The following is a 14,403-nucleotide window of genomic DNA, read 5'->3' on the forward strand; positions in this document are numbered from 1 at the left end:
CAGTGGCGGCGTGGATCAGCAGTTGCTTAGCGACAGCTCCCAGCATTTAAAAAGGGCATGCTGGGAGGTGTAGTTATGCAACAGCAGGAGGCAGACCACCAAAACTCCCAGCATTCCCTTATGGGCATGCTGGGACTTATAGTTTTGCAACAGCAGGAGGCACATTTTTTTCTATGGAAAAGTGTACCTTCAGCTGTTGTATAACTACAACTTCCAGCTTGCACAATCAGCTAAAGTGCATGCTGGTAGTTGTAGTGGTGCATCTACTGGTTGCATAACTACAACTACCGGCATGCCCGTTGGCTGTCAATGACTGCTGAGAGTTGTAGTTTTGCAACAGCTGAAGGCACACTGGTTGTGAAACACAGAGTTTTTTTTTTTACTTAACTCAGTGTTTCACGACCGGTGTGCCTCCAGCTGTTGCAAACTACAACTCCCAGCATGCACTGTACATGCTGGGAGTTGTAGTTTTAAAACAGCTGGAGGCACACTGGTTGTGAAACACTGAGTTAAGTAAAAAAAAAAACTCTGTGTTTCACAACCAGTGTGCCTTCAGCTGTTGCGAAACTACAACTCTCAGCATGTACAGTCTGTCAGTGCATGCTGGGAGTTGTAGTTTTGCAACTGCTGGATGTCCCCCCCCCCCCCCCCCAATGTGAATGTACAGGGTACACCCACATGGGCGGAGGTTTACAGTAAGTATCCGGCTGCAAGTTTGAGCTGCGGCAAATTTTCTGACGCAGCTCAAACTGCCAGCGAGAAACTACTGTGAACCCCCGCCCGTGCGACTGTACCCTAAAAACACTACACTACACTACACTGCACTAACACAAAATAAAATATAAAGTAAAAAACACTACATATACACATACTCCTACACAGCCCCCATCCCCTCCCCAATAAAAATGAAAAACGTCTGGTACGCCACTGTTTGCAAAATGGAGCCTCCAGCTGTTGCAAAACAACTACTCCCAGTATTACCAGACAGCCACTGACTGTCCAGGCATGCTGGGAGTTTTACAACAGCTGGAGGCACCCTGTTTGGGAATCACTGGCGTAGAATACCCCTATGTCCACCCCTATGCAAGTCCCTAATTTAGGCCTCAAATGCGCATGGCACTCTCACTTTGGAGCCCTGTCGTATTTCAAGGCAACAGTTTAGGGTCAAATATGGGGTATCGCCGAACTCGGAAGAAATTGTGTATTTTCTGCTTTTACCCTTTTTAAAATTGTAATTTTTTTGGGAAAACAAGCATTTTAGGTAAAAAAAAAAATTTAAGGTTAACTTTACAACTTGCTACGTTCCCTGAGGGGTCTAATTTCCAAAATACTATGCCATGTGTTTTTTTTTTTTCTTTTTTTTTTTTTTTGCTGTTCTGGCACCATAGGGGCTTCCTAAATGCGGCATGCCCCCCGAGCAAAATTTGCTTTCAAAAAGCCAAGTGTGACTCCTTCTCTTCTGAGACCTGTAGTGCGCCAGCAGAGCACTTTTCACCCCCATATGGGGTGTTTTCTGAATCGGGAGAAATTGGGCTTCAAATTTTGGGATTCTGCTATTACCCTTTTTTAAAATGTAAAACTTTTGGGAAACCAAGCATTTTAGGGAAAATAAATGTTTTTTTACATATGCAAAAGTCGTGAAACACCTGTGGGTTATTAAGGATCTCTTTACCCCCTTGTTATGTTCCCCGAGGGGTCTAGTTTTCGAAATGGTATGCCATGTGTTTTTTTTCCTGTTCTGGCACCATAGGGGCTTCCTAAAGGTGACCTGCCCCCAAAAAACCATTTGTCGCTCTTTTCCTTCTGAGCCCTCTACTGCGCCCGCCGAACACTTTACATAGACATATGAGGTATGTCCTTACTCGAGAAAAATTGGGTTTCAAATACAAGTAAACATTTTCTCCTTTTTACCCCTTACAAAAATTCAAAAATTGGGTCTACAAGAACATGCGAGTGTAAAAAATTAAGCTTGTGAATTTTCTCCTTCACTTTGCTGCTATTCCTGTGAAACACCTAAAGGGTTAAAACGCTGACTGGATGTCATTTTGAATACTTTGGAGAGGGCAGTTTTTTTAATGGGGTCATTTGTGGGGTATTTTTAATATGAAGACCCTTTAAAACCACTTCAAACCTGAACTGGTCTCTGAAAATTAGTGAGTTTGAAAATTTTGGGAAAAATGTGAAAATTGCTGCTGAACTTTGAAGCCCTCTGGTGTCTTCCAAAAGTAAAAACTCATAAATTTTATGATGCAAACATAAAGTAGACATATTGTATATGTGAATCAAAAAAACATTATTTTGAATATCCATTTTCCTTACAAGCAGAGAGCTTCAAAGTTAGAAAAATGCAAAATTTTAATTTTTTTCATAAAATTTTGGGATTTTTCCCCAAGAAAGGATGCAAGTTACCACAAAAATTTACCACTAAGTTAAAGTAGAATATGTCACGAAAAAACAATGTTGGAATCAGAATGATAACTAAAAGCATTCCAGAGTTATTAATGTTTAAAGTGACAGGTCAGAATTGCAAAAAATGTCCTTAAGGTGAAAAAGGGCTAAGTCCTTAAGGGGTTAAAGTCGGGTGTAAATGAAAAAAACAAAAAACTTTCACTAAAGTGCAGTTCCCCCCCCCCCCCCCCAAATTTACCATTTTTACATAGGGTAATGAGAGAAAATGCCCCCCAAAATTTGTAACCCCATCTCTTCTGAGTATGGAAATACCCCATGTTAGGGCGTAAAATGCTCTGTGGGCGAACTACAATGCTTAAAAGAGAAGGAGTCACATTTGGCTTTTGGAAAGCAAATTTTGCTGAAATGGTTTTTGAGGGGCATGTCACATTTAGGAAGCCCCTATGGTGCCAGAACAGCACAAAAAAAACAACACATAGCCTACTTTTTTGGAAACTACACCCCTCAAGGAACGTAACAAGGGGTACAGTGAGCTTTAACACCCTACAGGTGATTGACGAACTTTCGTTAAAGTGGGACGTGAAAATGAAAATTTTGATTTTTAACACTAAAATGCTGGTGTTACCCCAAACTTTTCATTTTCACAAGGAGTAATAGGAGAAAATGCCCCACAAAATTTGTAACTCCATTTCTCTCGAGTAAGGAAATACCCCATATGTGGATGTAAAGTGATCTGCCGGTGCACTAGATGGCTCAGAAGGGAAGGAGCGAAATTGTGCTTTCGGAGAGCGAGTTTTGCTGAAATGGTTTTTGGTGGCATCTCGCATTTAGGAAGCCCCCATGATGCCAGAACATGCCCCACAAAATTTGTAACTCCATTTCTCTCGAGTAAGGAAATACCCCATATGTGGATGTAAAGTGATCTGTGGGTGCACTAGAGCGCTCAGAAGGGAAGGAGCAAAATTGTGCTTTCGGAGAGCGGATTTTGCTGAAATGGTTTTTGGTGGCATCTTGCATTTAGGAAGCCCCCATGATGCCAGAACAGTAAAAAAAAAAAAAAAAAACACATGGCATACTATTTTGGAAACTACACCCCTCACAGAATTTAATAAGGGGTGCAGTGAGCATTTACACCCCACTGGCACTTGACAGATATTTGGAACAGTGGGCTGTGCAAATGAAAAATTTAATTTTTCATTTTTACGGACGACTGTTCAAAAAATCTGTCAGACACCTGTGGGGCGTAAATGCTCACTGCATTCCTTAATAAATTCTGTGAGGGGTGTAGTTTCCAAAATGGGGTCACATGTGGAGGGGGTTCACTGTTCTGGCACCATGGGGGCTTTGTAAACACACATAGCCTTCAATTCCAGCCTAATTCTCTCTCCAAAAGCCCAATGGCACCCCTTCTCTTCTGAGCATTGTAGTTTGCCCGCAGAGCATTTTACATCCACATATGGGGTATTTATATACTCAGAAGAAATGGGGTTACAAATTTTGGGGGGCTTTTTCCTATAACCCCTTGTGAAAATGAAAAATTCGGGGTAACACCAGCATTTCAGGGGGAAGAAAACTCATTTTTAATTTTCATGTCCAACTTTAACGAAAATTTGTCAAAGACCTGTGGGTTGTTAAGGCTCACTATACCCCTTGTTACATTCCATGAGGGGTGTAGTTTCCAAAATGGGGTCACATGTGGATGTTTTATTTTTTTTGCGTTCATGTCAGAACCGCTGTAACGATCAGCCACCCCTGTGCAAATCACCAATTTAGGCCTCAAATGTACATGGCGCTCTCACACTCCTGAGCCTTGTAGTTCATCCGCAGAGCATTTTACGTCCACATATGGGGTATTTCCGTACTCAGAAGAAATTGCTTTAGGAATTTTTGGGGTCTTTTTCTCCTTTTACCTCTGGGGAAAATGAAAAGTATGGGGCAACAACAGCATGTTGGTGTAAAAATTTTAATTTTTTTACACTAACATGCCGATGTAGCCCCAACTTTACCTTTTCATAAGGGGTAAAAGGAGAAAAATCCCCCAAAAATTAGTAACGCAATTTCTCCTGAGTACGGATATACACCATATGTGGCCCTAAACTGTTGCCTTGAAATATGACAGGTTTCTGTAGTGAGAGACCGCTATGCGCATTTGAGGCCTAAATAAGGAATTTGCAATAGGAGTGGACCCGGTTACAAGGATGGGGCTTGTCTCCACCAAAACCCCACAGCAGGGTTTCCCAAACAGGGTGCCTCCAGCTGTTGCAAGACTCCCAGCCTGCCAGGACAGTCTATGGTTGTCCGGCAATATTGGGAGTTGTGGTTTTGCCACAGCTGGAGGCTCCGTTTAGGAAACACTGCCGTATGAGACGTTTTTCATTTTTATTGGGGGGGGGGGGGCTTGTAAGGGGGTTTATATGTAGTGTTTTACTTTTTATTATTTGTTAGTGTAGTGTAGCATTTTTAGGGTACATTCACACAGGCGGGGGTTAACAGTAAGTTTTTTCGCTGGGAGTTTGAGCTGCGTCGGAAAATTTGCCGCAGCTTAAACTTGTAAAAAGAAACCCACTGTAAACACACCCATGTGAATGTACCCTGTAAATTCACATGGGGTGGAGGGGCGCCCCAAACCTTCAGCTGTGGTAAAATAACAACTCCCAGAATGCAGACCGTACATGCTGGGAGTTGTAGTTTTACAACAGATGTAGGCACACTGGTGGGGAACCACTGAGTTAGAAAACAGACTCTAGCTCAGTGATTCCAACCCTTGTGCCTCCAGCTGTTGCACAACTACGACTCCCATCATGTATGGTCTGTCAGTGCATTCTGGGAGTTGTAGTTTTGCAACAGCTTGAGGCACATGGATTGGAATCACTGAGTTAGGAAACAGACTCTAGCTCAGTGTTTCCCAACCAGTGTGCCTACAGCTGTTGCAAAACTTAAATTCCCAGCATGGCCAGACAGTCAGGGGTGCTGGGCGTGTAGTTCTGCAATATCTGACCTTTCAGATATTACAGAACTATAGCTCCCAGCATGCCTGGGCATGCTAGGAGTTGTAGTTCTGCAACATATGAAGGGCCAGATATTGCAGAACTACACACCCAGCATCCCTGACTGTCTGGCCATGCTGGGAATTGTACTTTTGCAACATCTGGAGGGCTACAGTTTGGAGACCACCATATAGTGGTCTCCAAACTGTGCCACTTCAGATGTTGCAAAACTACAACTCCCAGCATGCCCAGACAGTCAGAGCATGCTGAAAGTTTTAGTTTTGCAACATCTGGAGGACCACAGTTTAGAAACCACTACACAGTGGTCTCCAAACTGTGACCCTCCAGATGTTGCAAAACTACTACTCCCAGCATGCCCAGAGTGCCTGTGGCTGGCCTTTGGCTTGTTGGGAGTTGTAGTTTTGCAGCTTTTAGAAGGCCAAAGAGAAGATCACTTACCGCGATCTTCACTGCAGCCTTCTCCACGCTGCACTTTCCGGCTGCACTTCTCTTGCTGCCATCGATGCCGCCGCTGCTCCAGGATGCCGCCTCTGCCAGTCTGGGTAAGCCGGCCATGCTCCCTCCACGCCGCCCGTGTTCCCCCCCCCCCCCCCCCCACCGCTCTGCCTGTACTTCGATCGGTGGGCATAGCGGAGGAAATGAACTCTAATCCCCCCACCCCAAACTGCCATTGGTTGTCAGCCTGATCGACCAATGGCAGGGGATAGGAGGGGGTGGCAACATCTCCGGCGATTTGCGGAGATCACCGACAGGTCTCAGGACCCCCCTAGGCATTGCACTATAATGCTGGTGTTACCCCAATTTATTTTTATTTTCACAAGGGGTAATAGGAGAAAAAGCCCCCCAAGATTTGTAACACCATTTCTTCTAAGGAAATACCCCATATGTGGATGTAAAGTGCTCTGCAGGGGCACTACAGGGCTCAGAAGGGAAGGAGTGTCATTGGGCTTTTGGAGAGAGAATTTGGTTGGAATGGAAGTCAGGGGTCATGTGCGTTTACAATACCCCCAAGCTACCAGAACAGTGGAAACCCCCCCCCCCCACATGTGACTCTACTTCAGAAACTACACCCCTCACAGAATGTAATAAGGGGTACAGTGAACAATTACACCCCAATTGCATTTGTCAGACCTTTGGAACTTTGGAATTTTTTCTTTTTATGGCCCACTGTTCAAAAAATCTGTCAGACACCAGTGGGGTGTAAATGCTCACTGCACCCCTTGTTACATTCCGTGAGGGGTGTAGTTTCCAAAATGGGGTCACATGTGGGGGGGGGGTTTAACTGTTCTGGCAGCATGAGGGCTTTTTAAACGCACATGGCCTTCAATTCCAGCCAAATTCTCTCTCCAAAAGTCCAATGGCACTCCTTCTCTTCTGAGCCCTGTAGTGTACCCGCAGATAACTTTACATCAACATATGGGATATTGCCATTAGAGATTTTTGAAAAATTCAATTTGGCCAATTTGCCGAATAAAAAAAAAACAAACGCAAAAAAATTGATCTGAATGAATTCTCGGCAAATTTTTATTAGTAATGCATTTTAATAATGTGTTTAATAAAGTTTATGTATGTGTGTTTCACTTTTTTTCTCAATTATTTTTTTTATTTAGGTAGTACTACTCCCAGCATGGAACAGACTGTTCCATGATGGGAGTAGTATCTGTGCGAATAGACAGGTCGCCCTGGGTGTCACTACTAACACCCTCTGCGATCATCCTGTATAATGTATAGATGTGGGCGGCTTTCTCGCATCTATATAGGACGATCGCATCGGGTGTCCGGAGAGATGATCTGTCCGTAACTGCAGGTACTACTGCTCCCAACATGGAGCACACTCTGCTCCATGATGGGAGCTGTAGAACCTGTATTAATAGACAGATCGCAGTGAGTGTCACTTCTGACACCCGCTGTGATCCTCCTGTATAATGAACCATCTGCCCAATCACAACTCTATGCGGGAAATATGAATGTGTGTGTGCATATATATATATATATATATATATATATATCACTATAGGAACTTCAGCACAGGATGGCTCAGGTGTGGTGTGGTGTAACCCCCAGTGTGCCACACTGGATCCACATACTACTTCCTCCACTAGGAAACAGCACCCAACACGAGGTCCAGATTAAAGTGCAAGCTACAGGGTCTTTATTGCATAAAGATATACAATGCAACGTTTCGGCTGGCAAGCCTTTTTCAAGATTTTCATTTTCAAACATTTCATTTTGATGGCATTGTGATTCAACCCGGAAGTGTTTTATTATAATTCCTATATAACTGCATATTCCATGTGTATTGTTATTCCCTGACGAAGAGCCCAGTTCAGGCTGGAAATGCTCTCTGTGTGTTTTAGCGTTGCAACATTCCAATAAACAGATTTATCATACCGTCTGAGTTCAGCGCCCTACTTCACGTCCCGTTTTTTTGGGAAGTTTTACCTATCCTACTTGTGTTTGATGTTACAGGTTTCCTGCACCAGACGACCGGAGGGACTTAGAGGCTGCTATCTCTACTTTATGCTACATTAGATGTTATGCTCTCAGCATAATATCATAAGGTAAGGGGCCATCCTCACGGCTCTTTTCCTTATTCCAATTAATTACCTAGGTAATCTGCACTAGGTGAGCTCCTTTTTCTCTCTTGTGTTTATATATATATATATATATATATATATATTGTGACAGTGTGGCAAGGAAAGGGTGCATTTCCCACACTGATCCTGCAGAAATCTCCACCTGCGGACTAATCAATGAGGCAGCAGAGAGGGGAAGGGTCCTTAAAAGCAAGAGAAACAGAATAATCTGGGCTCTCCCCTAGACAGAAGTGGCTGTTAGAGGGGGGAGACACTGTGTCCAGTGCCAGGCGGGCACAGCAAGGGCTGCTGAGGACCCAAGCGTGGACTCCCGGAGAGAGAGACGTGGCTCCTGTAACATATAGCAGGTGGCTGTACGAATGGGACTTTATGTTCAAATGTGAACTGTGTCTTATAAGGCTGCAGGACTTATTATGTTTAAACTGGCAGGGAAAAACCCATCAGTTATTAGTCAGGGCATGCTACATGTGTAGTGAGTAGCTAGACGGCCTAGGAGTTATTCTTATGTTTTGTTTATTTTGTTTATCCTGCACCCCATTTAATAAACCTGGCGAGGAGCCAGAATAGCAGAAAGGACTCGCTGTTTGCTGGTTTATTGTGGAAAAACGTGTCCTTTGGCTACGGCAAAGGACGATCCCAGAGTGAAACCCTTTACAATATATATATATATATATATATATATATATATATATATATATATATATTAGTGCAGGGAACCATAGAAGAGTGGCCGGCCGTATCTATACATTACACAGGAGGATCGCAACGGGTGTCAGAAGTGACACGGACGATCTGTCAATAAGTACAGGTACTACTACTCCCATCACAGAACAGTGTGTTCCATGCTGGGAGTAGTAGCACTACCTAAAAAATGTTTTTAAAAAAAGTGAAAAACACACATACACTACATTTTTATTAGGTTTCTTGAGTTTATAGTCGCTGATGAGTAGCTTTCTTCACCTGCTAGTGAAGCACCTCATCTTCAGCAGGTAGACCTGGAGCAGGACCTGAATCAGCAGGTGGTGGCATAACTTGACATGCCCATGCCAACACACCTTGAAGATCCACTGGACCTCTAGCAGCCAAACTTGATTTGTGGCTGCAACTAGCAGAGTTTGCCCTGACAAAGCTGTCCTGCCCAACCAGTTGTGTGCTATCAGAGCGGGTGTTTAGTGCAGCGAGGGCCATAGTAACCCCAAGGACAACTCATCTGTCCACGAAAAATGTGGAGAGACTGACCTTTGTGAAGATGAATCAGGCATGGATCAGCCAGGATTTCCACCCACCAATGCCTGATGCCTCAGAGTAGATTGACCATGGGGCCACACTAACACTTCGCAAATATGGATAGTGCCAAACAGATTTAAGGTGCTGCTTCCCAGTTACAGACATTCCTCCGCATCAGACCATCAGTAAGTATTGAGGATATGCATTAGCTAAAATTTAACTTTTCTTAGGATAAAATATGTGTACCCAAAATGTTTTTTGAAATCAACCAAAAGGAAAGGTGTGCAAAAAACACAATGTGCCTCCTTCATCACCAAGTATTGATGTGATGCAAAGACCTCTAAAAGGTGGAAGGGAACAACGTATGGTCCATTGTAACCGTTGGGTGTAAAAACTTCCCCCTTAAGGCCCTACTCTCTCAATATTAATTACCTTCTTGGCAAGTGATACTCTCCCTAAAAAGGGCGGCCCACACAGGAACCTCTCCCTATTTTCACCTTCAAACACTTCCATTTCACAGGGTTTTTCAGGTGGAAATAGGGATAGTTTCCTGTGTGGGGCCACCCTTTTTAGGGCGAGTAACACATGCCAAAAAGGGAATTAATAGGGCCTTATAGGACCAGAATAGTAGCTGAGGCAGGTAGGCAGAAGAAAACTGTCTCTTTTGTAAAAGTGTTAGTGTGCACAAGAAAGTATTGAGAATATGCATTATGTAAAACAAATTTTAATAATATTTTTAGGATAAAATAAATGTACCTAAAAGTTTTTTTGATATCAAACAAAAGGAAAGGTGTGCAAAAAAACACCATGTGCCACCTACACCACCAAGTATTGATGTGATGCAAAAGGTGAAAGGGAACAACGTATGGTTCATTGTAACTGGTGGGGGTAAAACCTTCCCCTTTAAGGACCTACTCTCGCATTATTAATTCCCTTCTTGGCAAGTGTTACTCGTCTTAAAAAGGGCGGTTCCACACAGGAACCTCTCCCTATTTCCACCTAAAAACACTGCCATTTCACAGCATTTTTAGGTGAAAATAGGGAGAGTTTCCTGTGTGGGGCAACCTTTTTTAGGGCAAGTAATACTTGCCAAGAAGGGAATTAACAGGGCGAGAGTTGGGTCTTACAGGTACATTTTTTATCCCCACCAGTTACAATGGACCATATGTTGTTCCTCGTCTTTAAAAGGGCGGCCCCACACAGGAACCTTTCCCTATTTCCACCTAAAAACCCTAAGAAATGGCAGTGTTTGCAGGTGTAAATAGGGAGAGGTTGCTGTGTGGGGCCGCCCTTTTTAGGGTACATATATTTTATCCTAAGCATATTATTAAAAGTTGTTTTACGTAATGCAGATCCTCAATACTTACTTGTGCACACCTAACACTTTTACAAAAGAGACAATTTTCTTCTGCCTACCTGCCTCAGCTACTATTCTGGTCCTGCCACCCGCCTGATGCCACACATCTGATGCCAAGCTCTCCTTTTTCCACCCACCTTCATCATCGTGTACTGGTTTTGCCACCCACCTCTCCACTATGTCACCGGGTCACTTTCAGGACTCGTGATGCTGCTGATGCAACCTCCAGGCTGTCTCATACTGCCACCATATGAGCAGGCTTTAGTCTTGGGTTGGCCGTTCAAAAGCTTGGTATTTCAGGTAATTTTCTTACTACACTGCAAGGTCTTTACTCCTCTCCTACTGCTATTCTCAAACTACCACATGCTTCCTCCTCGCCTTTTACCCTGTATAATGGCACTAGACAGGGCTGCCCGTTGTCCCCCCTGATCTATGACTATCCTGCCCTATGTATTGAGCCACTTGCAGCCTTGGTCAAGGGGGACCCGGACATCTCTGGGATAACCCTTCATGGCAGGGACTTTAAGATTTGCCTCTTTGCTGATTCTGTTCTGCTTACTCTTACTAATCCCCTCCTGTCTCTGCCTTCTTTGTATAAACTCCTGCATGCATATGGTCTGGTCTCTGAATGCAAAGTCAACCTCTCCAAATCGGAGGCCCTGTCCATCAATCTCCCTCCCTCCATGGTCACCCTTCTTCGGGCTATCTACTCCTTCCGATGGTCCCTCTCCGCTATTAAGTATGTAGGGGTCTCGCTTTCTCCTTGCTATTCTTCTCTGTATTCCTCTAACTTTCCCTCTTTGTTTCAAGAGATGCGTACTTTGATGGATAAATGGAGGTCACAGTACATCTCCTTCTTTGGGCGCATAGCGGCCGTTAAGATGACTATCCTTCCCAATCTGCTCTACTTTTTTTACGATGCTGCTGGTGCGGATCCCATTGGCCATGTTGCACTCTTTCCAATCGGCTATTTTCTGATTCATCTGGGATGCCAAAAGGCATCGGCTCCCCATGTCCCTTATGATGGCGAGTAGATTTTCTGGGGGGCTGAGCATTCCAGACGTGACTAAATACTATTGGGCGACCCATCTGCGTCACCTGGCAGCTTGGTCTACTTTCCATGCCTATAGCAAGTGGATGGAGGTGGAAAAATTGTGCATGGCCCCTACTCACCCTAACTCTCTCCTGCGTACTTTCCCGCTCCCCTCCCCCTCGCTCCCCCTTTCAGGGCCTATGTCATTCTCCCGTTATGATTAAACCTACTGCTCTAGCCAATTTTGGCTTCTTTCCTCATTCTCTCCCTTACAATCCTTTCTTTGTCACCCTGATTTCTCTCCTGGAGTTACCTCTTGTATGATTAGGGAATGGAGCTCCCGGGCCTTTTTTGTTGGGCGGATGTGGTGGACCCGATCTCCCGTTCCCTCCTGCCCTTTGACCAGATAATCACCCGTTGGAGTCTCCCCGCCTCTTAACCAGCACACTATGCGCAACTTTGTCACTATATGTCCTCTAAGCAGGGCTCATTGACTGTGTCTTTCTCTATGGACTTTGAGAGGTTGTGTAGGAGTGGGCCTCAGATGAGGGGATTGCTCTCCAGTATTTATTCTCTTTTGATCTCCCCCCGGGCGTCTCTCCTCCCTCCCACCGCTATATGGACCATTGGGAAGAGACCCTCAACACTACTATTACCCTCCCTCAGTGGGGTGTGGTCTGGGAGTGAGCCGCTAAGGCTTCAATCTGCATGGCCTATAAAGAAACACATGGGATGGTACCACACTCCAGTCTAACTAAATAGATTGAACCCTGATATCCCTCCCCAGTTTTGGAGATGTGGGGTGGGCCTGGGAGACGTATTTCACATATTTTGGTCTTGTCCATTGATAGCTACGTATTGGTTTCAGGTACAGAGGTTGATCCATAAGATCCTGGAGGTAGTACTTCCCCTCGACCCGTTGATCTTCCTTCTGCATTTGTCCTATAGGGCTTTGGCTAAGAAGCCATTTAAACTTTTCCTACATATTGTCCTTGCAGCCAAGGCCCTCATTGCTAAACACTGGAGGATGAACTGGTGGCTAGGATGCGTGAGATCCGCTCTCTTGAGTCCCTCACTGCCTCTATGAACAACAATGTCCCTAAGTTCCTCTCAATATGGGAACAATGGGACAGATTCACTGATAGGCGGCCCCTCTGACTTTAGTTCTTTTTCTTCTCCCTTACTTGGGTTTTCATGCTGTTCTTTTCCTCTCTCTCTCCTTTTCTTCCTCCTTTTCTAGTCCCTCTCCCCCTCAGTGTCATCCTTTCCTGTCGTTGTTTTGTCTCTTTGTGTCCCCCTCCCCCCACCTTTTTTTGTTTGTTTAATGTTTCTGGAGTTATGTTGATCAGTTGTTATTTTTGTTAGCCATAACTTTCTATGATAGTCTGAGCCTAGCTCAGTTGAGTTACCATATCCTTGTAATCTATTATTTTGATTCCTGCTGCAGGGACTGATGTCCCCTACTGATGTTATTTGCTTGTTTTCCTTTGTTATGAAAAACTTTAATAAAAATCTACAGTTTAAAAAAAAAAAAAAAACATTTCCGTAGAAGATGTTCTGATCCAGCCTCACCCATTACACATCTTAGGCATTCCGACAAAGGTCTTACACCACACTTAAACAGGCTCTCAGGGGAATAATACAGTCTATGAATGATTTTAAACTTAATTATTTCATGATTTTCATTAAGAGAGACTCTTTTTGGACTTTTTAGTATATTACTTCATTCCGACTCAGAGAGTACACACACTTCCCTTTGAAAAAATTGTGCTACTCATGTTAAACCCCATTTTTTCCACATTAAATATCCACCAATTTTGTAGAGTTCCGATACACTATTATTATTCAATAGTGTAGTAAATAGAAGACTTCCTCTTATCTCCAGCAAACCCTTAATCTTAACCCAATACTTATTAATACCCGTAGATTTCAAATGGAAATCCATCCGATGCAGGGGATGAGTTTCCAGAGAAAGATCTTACAGCCTTTGCCCATTCTCCCATACTAATCTCTTTTTCCAACTTGTCCCGAAAATCCCCAGACAGACCAGAGAGTGGAAACTGCGACAGTAACTTCTAAATATCAATATCTGCTATTCCAAACCCAGATGAATAAAGTTCCTCCAAAAATTCCTAAACTCAGTTTTAACCTCATTTCCATTATTCACAACCTCCCCATTTTTGTTTAAAATATATTTTATTTTTGAACATTCCCTTTGGTTTGCAATTATGTTAGCAGAAATGTATTTGGTTTACCACATTCCTGGAATTTCTTTTGTCCCAGGAAGAAAAGTTTATTTTGAATTTTATTTTTTTTCCTCTAGTTGTCACAAAATCTAGAGGGATGGGTTATCTTCCAGCACTTTATTAAGCCTTCAATTTCATCTGCTAGCATATCTTCCTCCTGTCAAAATTATTATTATTACTATTATTATATATATATTATTTTTTTGCCAGATACATTTTTTAACAGAGCAATCCCCTAATGAATGCTTTTAGTGCATCCCAAACCATTCCAAGGCTAGCTGACCCTCTATTAATTTGCCAAAATTCCTCAATATCCACCAAGCTTCTCTATAATAATTGTCTACCAATAAGGATTAATTCGAGTTAGGAATTCACTTTCCTTTACCTACTGTTTCAAGAATCAGTGGAGAATGATTGGAGATGGTTTTAGCCTTGTACTTTAGAGACCCACTATTTGCCAAGGCCTTAGAATTCCTGAAAACTAAATTCTGGAAGCAGTGTTGTAAAACGAAATAAATCATGAAAA

Source organism: Hyla sarda, chromosome 6, assembly GCF_029499605.1.
Source record: "Hyla sarda isolate aHylSar1 chromosome 6, aHylSar1.hap1, whole genome shotgun sequence".
Taxonomy (NCBI): domain Eukaryota; kingdom Metazoa; phylum Chordata; class Amphibia; order Anura; family Hylidae; genus Hyla; species Hyla sarda.